Source organism: Vulpes lagopus, chromosome 23 (genome assembly GCF_018345385.1).
Source record: "Vulpes lagopus strain Blue_001 chromosome 23, ASM1834538v1, whole genome shotgun sequence".
In the NCBI taxonomy this organism is placed as follows: domain Eukaryota; kingdom Metazoa; phylum Chordata; class Mammalia; order Carnivora; family Canidae; genus Vulpes; species Vulpes lagopus.
In genome coordinates, this window is record NC_054846.1 from 47,576,067 (window position 1) to 47,589,552 (window position 13,486).

At 43.1% G+C, this 13,486-nt stretch overlaps 1 protein-coding gene across 2 annotated transcripts in view; it reads left to right on the plus strand.

Annotated features, from left to right (window-relative positions):
- The window catches only part of ST3GAL3 (ST3 beta-galactoside alpha-2,3-sialyltransferase 3), a 196,108-nt gene that overhangs the window by 105,466 nt on the left and 77,156 nt on the right, over positions 1–13,486 (plus strand). The gene's annotated exons all lie outside the window — the stretch shown is intronic.

A 13,486-nucleotide genomic window follows, 5' to 3' on the forward strand; every position in this document is an offset into this window, starting at 1 on the left:
TTGTTTGGGATACTCTTCCTCAGACATCTGCGGAGACTGCCTCACCTTTTCAGACCTTAGCTCAAATGTCCCTTGCCTGTGCCATTTATGGTCATAACTCTAACCTCCGTTGGCATTCCCCATCCCCCCCTACTGTGTCATTTTTCTCCAGTGTCTTTCATTGTCAGCTATCTATGTTTTGCCTAATTGTCGGTTGTTCCCTCCCACTAGAGGGAGGGCAGGTGGAAGGAATTTGTCTGTTTTTTTCTCACTATTATTTCTTAGCACCTAAAACGGTGCCCAGCTCTTGGTGATTGCTCAGTAAATATTTGTTAAATTAATGAGTGAATGAATTGGTGGACAGTTCTATGAAGTAGGTGGTATTTAAGTGCATTTTAACAAATGACAGCATCACCGTAGATAAAATTTCCCTGCATTTACAGAACTGTGGGTGATCAAGCCAGCATTCAGACCCTCTCCTCCCTGGCTCCTGACTTCCTACCCGTCCCACTATTCTAAAGAGCTTTCCCACCCCCACTGCCCCCTTTTTCCCCCCAAATTCTAAGTGAGCTTCATAAGGGCAGGAGGAATGAATGTCCTGCCCACAGATGTATTCCCAGGTGCCTCGTACACTGTTCCTGGTGCCCAGGAACTAATTAATCAGTAAGTGTTAACTCAGTTAAGGACAGAGGAAGAGAATGTAAGACAGACTAACACCATCTTTAATAACAAAACCCAGGCCCCAGGTCTCAATTTTGGAAGATTTTGGAGGAATGGGAAGTACAGTGATGAGAACTGCCACGTGGCCCTGTCTTCAGCCCCGAGTGTCACCGTCTCCCTCAGGGTCTCTCACTTCCAGACTGCTGCCGCCACCATCACGATGACTCTAGAGAGCACAGGTTCTCTTTAATGCTTTAAAAAGGAAGGAGAGAAAACAACAACAAAAACCTGTTTTCTTGGTTCCTTTAAGCAAAGCTAAAAATATTTCACTAAAGATGAAAAGGGAGACAATAGAGAAATAAACCCCGAGAGCATAAGAAACCCATAAAACTCTAGTTTGTGGTCTGCAAACTACAGAGTTCTGTTTCTTCTCTTGATGGCTCAAGCCAGAGCCATACTTAGTTCACAGCAGGAGAGCACAGCATTGCAGAATTTGATGGGGCTCTTTGCTTCACAACTTGTAGCTTGTTCACAACCCACGGTTCAAAGACTTCCTCCTACACATCTCAATACCTATGTGATCAAGACCCAAAGAGCCACATTCCTACTTTGTAGCTCACCTGGAGCTCTCAGCCCCTTAAACTGGACTGCAGATTGGAATCACCTGGGGAGCTTAAGAAATTACCCATGCCTGCATCCCACCCTGTATAGACTCTGAAGTCATGGGGTTGAGGTGTAGATTGGGTATTAGGGTTTCTTAAGCTCTTCAGGTGAGTCTGATATGGTTCCAAGTTGAGATTCCCTGCTCTGAAAGATAACTGTTCTCTGTCTGAGGAACTCTCCACTTTCCTAGGTAGTTGATACCAAGAATAAACTCAGGTTTGAGAGGAGAGCCCTGCCGACACACAGGAGTCTGTCTGCATACATGGTCTTTCAACCCAGGTCCTCATCACCCAGAGATTCTTCTGATTTAGCAAATCAGGAATCAGACATAGGTGCTTTAATGTTTAAAAGTTCTCTCAGGTAATTCTAACATCCCAGGATGTTGAGAACTATGGGAGATAGCCTTTAAGCCCGTCACTGTAGTCAAATCTGAATATTGTACTAACTACTGCGAAATGTAGCTGTGGTTATATTAGGATAGTGGCATTGTGGGTACCTTTTTTCCTTTGAGTTTACATTTCCTGTGTTGTCCTCATATACATTTACAATGAAAAGACATATTTGAATATATTCTTTTCTGTAACTTTTTTTCTAACTTCCACAACGGTCTCTACATCTTTAAACACTACTTTCAAAAATCTATTTTATATTAATTTTTGGTTACCAGTCCTTTCTCTAGCTTTTTCTTTATGGCCTTTTAAAATCTGAATCAGTTGAAGGGTTTCCTATGCATTTTATTGGCCTATTTAAGTATCTCTTATCTGTAATTGAAATAAATATTTGTGTAAAGACTTAATATCTGTCTTTGCTCTGCTGTCAAATCCCCAGGAGGTCTGAGGGTGAGACATGTTAAGTCTGGAAGAATGGGCAGACCAAATCATGTGGGTTTTTTTTTTTTTTAAGATTTTATTTATTCATGAGAGACACGGAATGAGAGAGAGGCAGAGGCATAGGCAGAGAGAGAAGCAGGCTCCATGCAGGGAGCCTGATGTGAGACTCGATCCCAGGAACCCAGGATCACACCCTGAGCCGAAGGCAGATGCTCAACTGCTGAGCCACCCAGGCAACCCCGTGCAGGGCTTTCTATAGAACAGTAGTTTAGGCTTCATCTCAAGGGCAGACAGTACAAGTTTAGGCTTCTATTTTTTTTTTGTTTTTTTTTTAATTTTTATTTATTTATGATAGTCACACACAGAGAGAGAGAGGCAGAGACACAGGCAGAGGGAGAAGCAGACTCCATGCACTGGGAGCCCGACGTGGGATTCGATCCCGGGTCTCCAGGATCGCGCCCTGGGCCAAAGGCAGGCGCCAAACCACTGCGCCACCCAGGGATCCCTAGGCTTCTATTTGATATTGAACTTCTTTTTTTAAAAGATTTTATTTATTTATTCATGAGAGACTCAGAGAGAGGCAGAGATACAGGCAGAGGGAGAAGCAGGCTCCCTGTGGGGAGCCCAGTGCAGGACTCGATCCCAGGACCCCAGGATCACACCCTGAACCAAAAGCAGACACTCAACCACTGAGCCACCCAGGTGCCCCACACCCTTTTTTAAAGATTATATTTATTTAGCCATTGAAGTGTTTTAAGCAGGTGAAAAACGTATCAGTTTTGACCTGTAGGAAGATGACTTTGGCTGCAGGAGGGTAGGTGGATTGGAGAGGACAGAAGTATAAAGAAAGATAGTACATAGTAAAAAAGTAAAGGATGGAAATCAGTAGAGAAAAATCAACAAGGCCAAAAGCTGGTTCTTTGAAAAATCTTAATAAAATTGATAAATCTCTAGCCAGGCTAACCGAGAAAAAAGAGAGAATATACAAATGAGCAATATCAGGAATAAAAGGTGCATTATTACTACTGATCCCATGGATATTAAAAGGATAATGAAGGAATATAATTAACAACTCTGTAAAGGCACATTTAATAACTTAGGTGCAATGCGCCAACTCCTTGGAAGGTACAAACTACTAAAACTCACACAAGAAGAAGTAGATCATCTGAATAGGCCTGTATCTAAAGAAATTGAATTGAGGGATCCCTGGGTGGCGCAGCGGTTTGGCGCCTGCCTTTGGCCCAGGGCACGATCCTGGAGACCCAGGATCGAATCCCATGTCGGGCTCCCAGTGCATGGAGCCTGCTTCTCCCTCTGCCTATGTCTCTGACTGTCTGTCTCTCTCTCTCTCTCTGACTATCATAAATAAATAATAATTTAAAAAAAAAAGAAATTGAATCGAAATTTAATAACCTTCCCAAACAGAAAATACTATACTTAGTTGGTTTCACTGGTAAATTCTATCAAACATTTAAGGAAAAGATGTCACGGGTTCTCTATAATCTCTTCCAGGAAATAGAAACAGAGAGAACAAAAAAAAAAAAAAGAGAGAGAGAGAGAGAGAACACTTCCTAACTTGTTCTATGAAGCTAGTATTATCCTAACACCAAAACCAGATGAAGACATTATAAGAAAGGGGGACACCTGGCCAGCTCAGTTGGTAGAGCATGAGACTTTTTTTTTCTTTTTAAAGGTTTTACTTATTTATTCATGAGAGACACAGAGAGAGGCAGAGACAGAAGCAGGCTCCCTGTGGGGAGCCCCATGTGGGACTCGATCCCAGGACCCCAGGATCACGCCCTGAGCCAAAGGGAGGCTCTCAACCACTGAGCCACCCAAGCATCCCAAGCATGAGACTCTTGAGCTCAGGGTCATGAGGTTCAAGGCCCACATTGGGTGTACAGATTGCTTTAAAAATATATATATATTATAAGAAAGGAAAACTATAGACCATTATCTCTTGTGAACATAACAGAAATCTTCAACAAAATATTAGCGTTTTGAATCCAACAATGTGTAAGAAGAATCAACACTACGACCAAGGGGATTTATTCCAGGTATGCAAGCCTGGTTCAACATTAGAAAATTATGTATTCCATCCCATCAGCAGGCTAAAGGAGAAAAATTATATGGTCAAATTTCTTAGATACAGAAAAAGCATTTGATATAACCCAATATCCAATCATGATTTTAGGAAAAAAAAAACTATCAGCAAGCTAGTAAAAGTATAAGGACCACCTACAAAAAATTTGCAGTTAACATTATACTTCATGATGAGAAAACTAGATGTGTTTTCTCCAAATTGGGAAGAGGCAAGGATGTCCCCTTTCTCCATTCCTTGACAGTATATACTATAAGCTCCAGCTAATTCAATTAAAAAAAAAAAGAAAGAAAGAAAGAAAGAAAGAAAAGGAGAGGAACTAAAAGGGTTAGAGATTGGGAATGAAGACATAAAACTGTCTTTTTTTTCAAAGATGACATGATTGTCTATCTAGAAAAACCCAGAGACTTGCCAAAAAACTCCTGGAGCTAAAATTAGCAATTCTAACAAGGTTGTAGGATACGAAGTTAATAATATACAAAAGTCAGTTGTTTTCCTATATTCCAGGAATAAGCAACTGAAATTTGGCATTAAAAACAGTGTCATTGAGGAAACACTATGACAGTGGAGGCAGAGAGTGGAGTGATGTGCCCACAAGCCAAGGAACGCTGAGGATTGACAGCTGCTACCAGAAGCTACAAAGGAGCACAGAGCAAAGTCTCCCTTACAGCCTCTAGGAGGAACCACTTGAGGGAACCACCTTGATTTTAGACTTCTGGCCTCCTGAACTGTGAGAGGATAAATTTCTGTTGTTTTAGGCTCCCTGGTTTGGGATAATTTGTGGTGGCAGCCTCAGGAGCCTAATAGTGGGAGAAAAGAAGTGCCAGGCAGGGCACCAGCTGGCACAGTCCTGGGGGTGTCAGGATGTCTACTCTGCCTTAGATGAAGATTGCCCATCAGAGATGCCCAGACCTGCGTACCCATGTTTATTTTTTTTTTCGTACCCATGTTTAATATGGTTATGACAAGTATGACGTGTATTTGTTTCTTAATACGCCATAATACTAGACTGTGAACCTCTAGAGGACAGTGAAGTCCTGTGCTTTAATTGTTCCAGTGCAAAATTTGGATTAGCAGAAACAAATGAAACCTATGTTAATTACTAATAGTATACTGCATGCCCACTAAGCACCGAGCCTTATATACATTATCTCTTTGAGACCTCACCTCTAAGGTAGGTGCCATTGTTATCCGTTTTGCAAGTAAAACCTCAAGCCTTCAAAGAATTGCTGCATCTGGGAAAATAAAAAGAATAGCTCATATGTAAAAAAAAAAATGAAAGTAGGAACGCCTGGGTGGCTCAGCGGTTGAGCGTCTGCCTTTGGCTCAGTGTAATTCCGGGTCTGGGAATCAAGTCCTGAATCAGGCTCCCTGCGGGGAGCCTGCTTCTCCCTCTGCCTATGTCTCTGCCTTTCACTCTGTGTCTTTCATGAATACATGAATAATATATTTTTTTAAGTAAAAAAATATATAAAAATATAGTATCATTTATATTAGCATACTCACGCAACGAAAGACTTTGGTATAAGTCTAACTACACACACACCTACTAGCAGAGGTTTGGAGACAGCCAGGGGAGTTGGAGACAATAATCCAAGTAAGAAACATAAAAGGAACAATTTTTGCCTCATTAGATTAGTAAAATGATAATAATTCAGATGATCCAGAAGTAGTAAAAGCAGAAATCAAGCATTAAAACAGTAGGAGTAAAAAGAAACCCAGAAAACAAAAAACAGTAGTAGTTAACTGGCATTTCTGTAACCTTTCAAAGAATGTTTTAACCTACATTGTTATAGGAAATCATTTGGTCTTTCCGTCCATTCTAGAAAATATGTATTATTATAGCTATTGTAAGACTTGAGGAAACCAATTACTTCTTATTGGAGGTTATACAACTAACTAGTAAGTGGAAGAGCTAGCTTCTTAAACTCAAGTCTTTTTACCTTTATGACCATTGTTCTTCATACCAAAGAAAGCAAGGGCTTTGGTGAGAGCAGGGGATGAGTTTTAGACTCAGTTTGTCTTGTCAAAAATGAGAATAATACTTACCTTAAAGTAGGGCTGCACCAAGGGTGTGCAGAGGCCTGGCTAAATATTTTTAAGTAGCACCTCTGGTATATAAACACATTGATGGGCCCATGTGAGATGTAATGATTTACTGATTAAGATTTAGAACAGTGGGGAAAGAAGATGAGAAAACTAGATGTGGTCTCAAAGAGATAATGTATATAAGGCTTGGTGCTTAGTGGGCATGCTTATGTATTTGTTTATTATCCGCTCAGTACACATGAAAGTTCTTCACAGTATCCAGACGCCACCTCTTTCTGTTCTGGTTCAGGCTTCTCTTTGTGGATTTTATTGTCCAGGGCATCACTCCTGGCTACTTCACACCTCCTACCACAAGAAAAAAAAAAACTAATAATACTATTATTATTCATAGTGCCTTAGCTCTCTGGAACTTGTGGGTTTTCTTTTTTTTAAAGATTTGTTTATTTGAGAGAGAGAGAGTGCACATGCATACACCGGCGTGGGGGCGGGTGGAGAAGGTGGGGGTGCAGAAGGAGAGGGAGACAGAGTCTTGAACAGACTCCCTAAGGAGCATGGAGCCTGACATGGGGCTGGATCTCATGACCCCAAGATCATGACATGAGATCAAGAGACAGCTGCACAACTGACTAAGGTACCCAGGAACCTGCATTTGAAAAACTTCAATGTCTGCTCATAATAAAAACCCTCAACAAAGTGGGTATAGGGGGAACTATATATGAGAAATTGAATTGGATTGGAGCAATTGAATTGCTCCACAATTGAATTGGAGCATTTGCATATATATATGGGACCATATATGAGAAGCTCATAGCTAACATCATCCTCAACAGTAAAAAGCTGAAAGCTAAAAAAAAAAAAAAAAAAAAAAAAAAAAAAAAAGCTTAAAGCTTTTCCTCTAAGATCAGGAACAAGACAAGGATGTCCACTCTCACCACTTTTATTCATCATAGTATTAGAAGTCTGAGCCAGAACAGGCAAGAAAAAGAAAGGCATCCAAATCAGAAAGGAAGAAGTGAAAGTATGTGTATTTGCAGATGGCATGATATATAGAGAAGATTTTAAAGACCACCAAAGACCATTAGAACTGATAAACAGATTCAGTAAAGTTGCGGGATATAAAGTCATTACGCAAAAATGAATTGCATTTTTATACAGCAGTAACTATCAGTAAGAGAAATTCCTTAAAATTCCATTTACAGGGGATCCCTGGGTGGCTCAGCGGTTTAGTGTCTGCCTCTGGTCCAGGGCGCGATCCTGGAGTCCCGGGATCGAGTCCCACGTCAGGCTCTTGGCATGGGCCTGCTTCTCCCTCCTCCTGTGTCTCTGCCTCTTTCTCTCTCTCTCTCTGTCTATCATAAATAAATAAATATTTTTTAAAAAATTCCATTTACAGTTGCCTCAAAAAGAATAAAACCCCTAGAAATAAATTTAACCAAGGAGGTGAAAAACCTGTACACTGAAGACTATAAGACTTTGATGAAAGAAGTCGAAGAAGACACAAATAAATGGAAAAATATTCCATGTTCTTGGATCGGAAGAATTAATATTGTTAAAATGTACATACCACTCAAAGCAATCTACAAAAAAAAAACCAAACAAACAAAAAAAAGCAATCTACAGATTCAATGCAATCCTTGTCAGAATTTATCATTTGAAATTTTATAGTGTTAAAAATAGAACACATCTTCCAACCATGTCTTCTCTTGGACTCTACACCCTGCATGCCTGGATCTCAGGGCTTTACTGCCTTAGAGAATTATTGTAAAGCTAAATGAAATAATTAGGTCAACTATTAGCATATGGTTTATGCTCAGTAAATGTTAGTTTCCCTGTTCTTCCCACTACCACCCTGAAAGAGGATGTGGGGTGTGTGTGTGTGTGTGTGTGTGTGTGTGTGTTTAAAGAAATGAAATGTAGGGCAGCCTGGTGACTCAGCGGTTTGGTGCCACCTTCGACCCAGGGCCAGATCCTGGAGACCCAGGATCGAGTCCCATGTCGGGCTCCCTGCATGGAGCCTGCTTCTCCCTCTGCCTGTGCCTGTGTCTCTCTCCCTCTCTCTCTCTGTGGATCTCTCATGATTAAATAAATAAAATCTTAAAAAAAAAAAAAAAAAGAAATGAAATATACAAACACAATTGAATTGGAGCATTTGCAACAGACCCCTGATAGAGAATCACTGTGAGCTTTGCCTATACAGCTCAGGCTAAAGGACTTGCAAGAGCTTGCTGGAGAGGAGAGCATCCTCTTGGCCAAAATGAAATAAATGACATGATTCTGGAGACAAAGATAAACTGCAGTAGCATCAGGTCCAGAATCACTGATGGAATAGCAGAATGGCCTGGTTTGTTGAAAAGGTATTACAGTGCACAGTAAGTAGCAAGAGCTGAAAGGCAAGTCCTCTAGAGCTGAGAAATATCACAAATTCCAGATGTCTCAGATCAAGCAGTCTCTCTGCCTTAAAGCGATGAAAGAGACATAGGACAATGCTGCCAAGTTTATTATAGATCACCGTAAGTGGGGCAAAAACCGTATGGAAGCCCCAGCCTGCAGTGGAGTTCACAAGATGGGTTGGCAACCGCCAAGTGTGGGTGAATTAAGAGACTAACGATGCGAAGAGCCAGCAGATCTGTAATTATGAAGTCAGATGGAAGAGGCAGCCAGAGGAGAGAGAAATTATCCTTAAGGAGAAGAGTTTCATCTCAGAGCTTGAAAGGACCTATGGCCATAGTTAGTAGCCTTTCTTTTGTTAGTCTACTTCAGAAAGAAATAAAAATGAAAGTATTTAACAACAGAATAGGGTTATGAAAGCTAACCTAACCTGCATCTGCCATTTCCCAAGTCATGTTCCAGAAACAGATCTCTAGTAATTGGAGAAATACATCTTCATCAGGGAAGTTAGAGAGGATAGCACTGAAGAAGCAGTGGTGGGACCAGCCCTGGGCTGAGGATTCTTATTGGTGTGTTCAGGCAGTTCCCTCTGACAATAATATTGGCTATCTCTGATTAAATTACTATACTTGCTTGAAGGGACACTAATATTTATTAACACACTGCTTATCAAGCAGTGTGTCAGGTGTTACCTGCGTGGTCTTGTTTCATTGTGAAGACCAGTTCCTGAACTGGTGAACTAGGGGCTGAATGAATGAGGAGACAGACAGCCAGGGGCTGATCTGATTTCAGTCCTCTCTAAGAAGGTTCTAGAACTTAGATTATTGCTCACAAGATGCCCACCACTGGCCTGTAGAAGCCTAGGGAGAACCCTCAGAGTCCCATCTCCATTTCCCCCCAGCCATCACCATCTCTCCCTCACACTTTGTTAATTGTACTTCCAGCCAGTCAAGGTAACCAGTTGAGTTCACTCCAACAAAGGTTTTGTTGGGTGCTTATGTACTCTATGCCTTGCACCGTTCTGCTATGCACCATGCTTAGTTACCATGGTCTAGGATAGAAGGATCATTTAAAAGGACAGTTCCTGTTCAGTGTAACCAGTGGGAGGCCATAACCAGGTCCTGGCCATCGCTGGGTCCCTAATCCCAGGCCAGTGTCTGGCACACAACAGCAAGGCTGTTACAGTCACCATGTATTGAGAGAAAACTAAGTGCCAGGCATTATACTAAGCACTTTATTCTCTCTCTCTCTCTCTCTCTCCTTTTTAAATGAGTAATTATAGCAATTTTATTCAAAATCACCCAAAACTGGAAGGAGCCAAGATATCTGTCAAGGTGAATGGATGCACAAAGTTTGGGGCATCCATACAATTAACTAATATTCAGTGATAAAAACAAATGAACTTTAGGCTACACAAAGACCTGGATGCAATTTATTTTTGGTTGTTTTGTTGTTTTGTTTTTGTGTTTATTTGTCATGTCTTTAAAAAAAATTTTAATTCTAGTTAGTTAAAAGTACTTTATTCTCAACCTAACTTTCAATATGGTTGTATGAGTATCATCCCAGTTTTTAAAGATGTGGAAACAAAGGCACAGAGCAATTCAATAACGTGCCCAAAGTCGCACAGCTAGGAAGGGGTGGAGCCAGGACACAAATCCAAGCAGAGTGACTTTTTTGCCTCTAAATGTTTTGTCGAGTGAATGCATGAATGAATGAACGAACGAACGAATGAGAAGGAGGAAGAGAAGGAGGCGGGAGAGAAAGAGAACATGGAAACAAGCAAGCTAAGGTGGAGCTGGCTGGGCGAAATGGGGTCTTCAGGCAGGTGGGTTGGTTCTGCTGGGGATGGGAATGGTGCTTAACCTAATGTTGCAAAGATGGCCAGGGTGGAGGGTGAGCAGAGGAAGGCCAGCCCTCCTACTTTGTATTGGGTCCTTTTCTCCACCCCACCCCCACCCCCCTGCCACCTCCTCGAGGACATTTGTCCTACAACTGTCCCATCTCTGCCACATCAGGAGTTTCCCTCTTATTCCAACCAACTTACAAACATGCTCAACTGTCTTTTAACCTCAAAAACATCTTTCCCTGCTTCCTCCCTCCAGCTGTTGCTCCATTTCTCTGTCTCCCTTTATAGCAAAAACCATGGTCTCTATTCCATGACCCCACTTCTTCTGTTTTCTCTTAAAGCCAATGAAATCAGCATTTCACCCCCACTCTCCAGTGAACCAGCTCTTGTCAAGGTCAGGAGTGACCTCCCCATTGCCAAAGCCAGCTTTCAAGCCAGTGGCCACATGTTACCAGGCCCTCCAGTGTGTTGTTGCAGTTGGTTCCTCTGTCCTTCTTGGGACACTTCCTCACCTTTGGCAACTGACAGAGCACCTACTTACTCTCTCTAGAAGAGTATTCTGTCCCATGCACTGCCCCTTCCAGCCTCTCGCAGCCTCCTCACCTCCCAAACATTGATCCCTAAATGCTCCCTCCCACTGGCCATCATTCAGTGACCCTCTGCAAAGACAGGATCCAAACTGGAGCGAAGCATTCAGTCTCCGTGATCTGGATGCCTGCCTCTTCCACCTCATGGTTCACATAGCCTTCATGTGGTGCTCTAGAGGACAGCCAGCCCCTCCAAGTGTGCTTTCTCACCACATCCTCCCAAGATCCCTGGGAATTAAGTGGTTCCCATTTGCAGATGAGGAAGCTTGAGAATCAGATTTTCCATTACTTGCCCAAGGTCACACAACGTGCCAGTATCTTCTGTGAAAGTTTCTCATTCCAGATTCTATGCTCTTCCCATTTGCCACCCGTTGCCTGGCCTGATCCTTCAACCCCGTGCTCCTGGCTGCAGCAGCTGAGTGGAAGTGTGGTTCCTTCTCTTGGGTTCCAGTCTGTCTATCTGGATTTCCTCTTGAGTGCAGTGGTTCACACTCTTCACCCCAGGGGCTTGGTAGTCACGTTTGCAGGACAATGGGTGCTCTTACTCGTTGAAATGCTAAATCTCCCAAAATGAAAGGCCAGCTGGAGAGTATGAGAAGAACAAGGGCTGAATGATTTGATCAGACATCTGTGGGGCCCTCCTGGCATTTGGAGTGTGAGTGCCTTAGAGAAACTAACTATTCTGGCCTGAGGGAGTTGGCGACTGTTAATCTTGGTGGTTTTGACCGCTAACTGCCCCAGAGGTCCCAGCCTGCTGGATGACTCAGACTCCCCAACACTCCCCCTATTCTTCTCTCCCTGGGGTAGTCAGAGGCCATTGCTAAGGCATTTTAATTTGGTAATAACTTGACCTGGCCCACTGTCCCGGGGCTGTATGTTTTAGGAGTTACTGTTGCTTTCTCAATGGGGGGTTGATTTAGAGCTGCTCATCCTCCACATCTGGCTACCTTGCGCTCTCATGGGAAGAGCCTTCCCGGCTGGGTTCTGGCTTCCCCGTGCCCCATCTGACCAGTGGCCCCTCTTCCCCATGAGAGATTACCTGAGTCCTCGGACCTTGGACTGCCTGTGGAGGCCGAGAAAAATTAAGGCCATTCCACCTTAAGTTCAGCGTTAGCACAAGTACAGCCATCTCAGGCCCTGTGAATAAGAGCTGAACTTTACCTTACTTCAATTAAGCCCCATATTAGAATGAGAACAAAGCTCAGAATGCCCTCGGCAGGAAATCCCATATCAGAAAGACAACAGAACTCAGAGAATCCCATATCAGATCTTAAGAGACTCCCCCACCCTTTGCTCCCATATTGGAATGGAAAAAAAAAATTCCTCCACCCCTTCTGAAAATCCCCTAGACCAGCCCATAAAAAACCCAGCTGTAACCCACCTCGGGGTCCAAGCCCCTGCTCCACGGTGTCGGGTACACTTGGACCCAAGCTCGAGCTTGCTAATAAACCCTCGTGCGCTTGCATCGGTGTCGGCTCCTTGGTGGTTTCTCGGATTCGCAATCTTGGGCACAACACTGCCCATGGCCCTTAATCCTTGAAGCACCTTGCCACAGGTTGATGGTATAAACTGGAGAGAGGAAAGATGTGGCCACAGGCTTTTCTCTTGTTGTATATACATTTCTGTCTTCAATGTGAAACTTCTGGAATTCAGAAAGAACACAGAAACCCACAGTTAGAAGGCAGGCCCACAGATGGTGGGGGACTGGGAGACAGGGATATGAAGGACTCAGGACACCTCAGTGCTTGGGGCGTACTTTCAGAGCGCGGTGTGAGGCCTTCGTGGCCCTCTTCTCTGCCCCTCCCCACCAGCCCTCACCACTTCTGTGCTAGCCGAGGACTCCGTGCCTCCCTCTGTGATCCACACTGCACAAATCTACCAAGGCTGCCACTTGACGAGCCTTCTGATCTTGGTTAGGTCTCTTCATTTTCCTGAGCTCATGTGTAAATTGATAACTCATGGCCACCTACTCACATGGCTGCTGAAGAAGTAACAAAATCTATATTTCAGTCACCTATATTTCAGTCACCAGTGCCCTGTCTGAGGGCTTCCCGCAAGTTCATGAATTGTCCCGAAGTTTTGTATTTTGTTTCGGAAATAACAGTTGTTTACATAAGAGAGTACTGTTACGTAAATTCTCTTGTTAAACCTTTGACTTTCTTTTTTTTTTTTAATTAATTTATGATAGTCACAGAGAGAGAGAGAGAGAGGCAGAGACACAGGCAGAGGGAGAAGCAGGCTCCATGCACCGGGAGCCCGATGTGGAATCCCGGGTCTCCAGGATCGCGCCCTGGGCCAAAGGCAGGCGCTAAACCGCTGCGCCACCCAGGGATCCCTACCTTTGACTTTCTTTTGCCTACCAAATAAAGTCTCTAACTCTGGC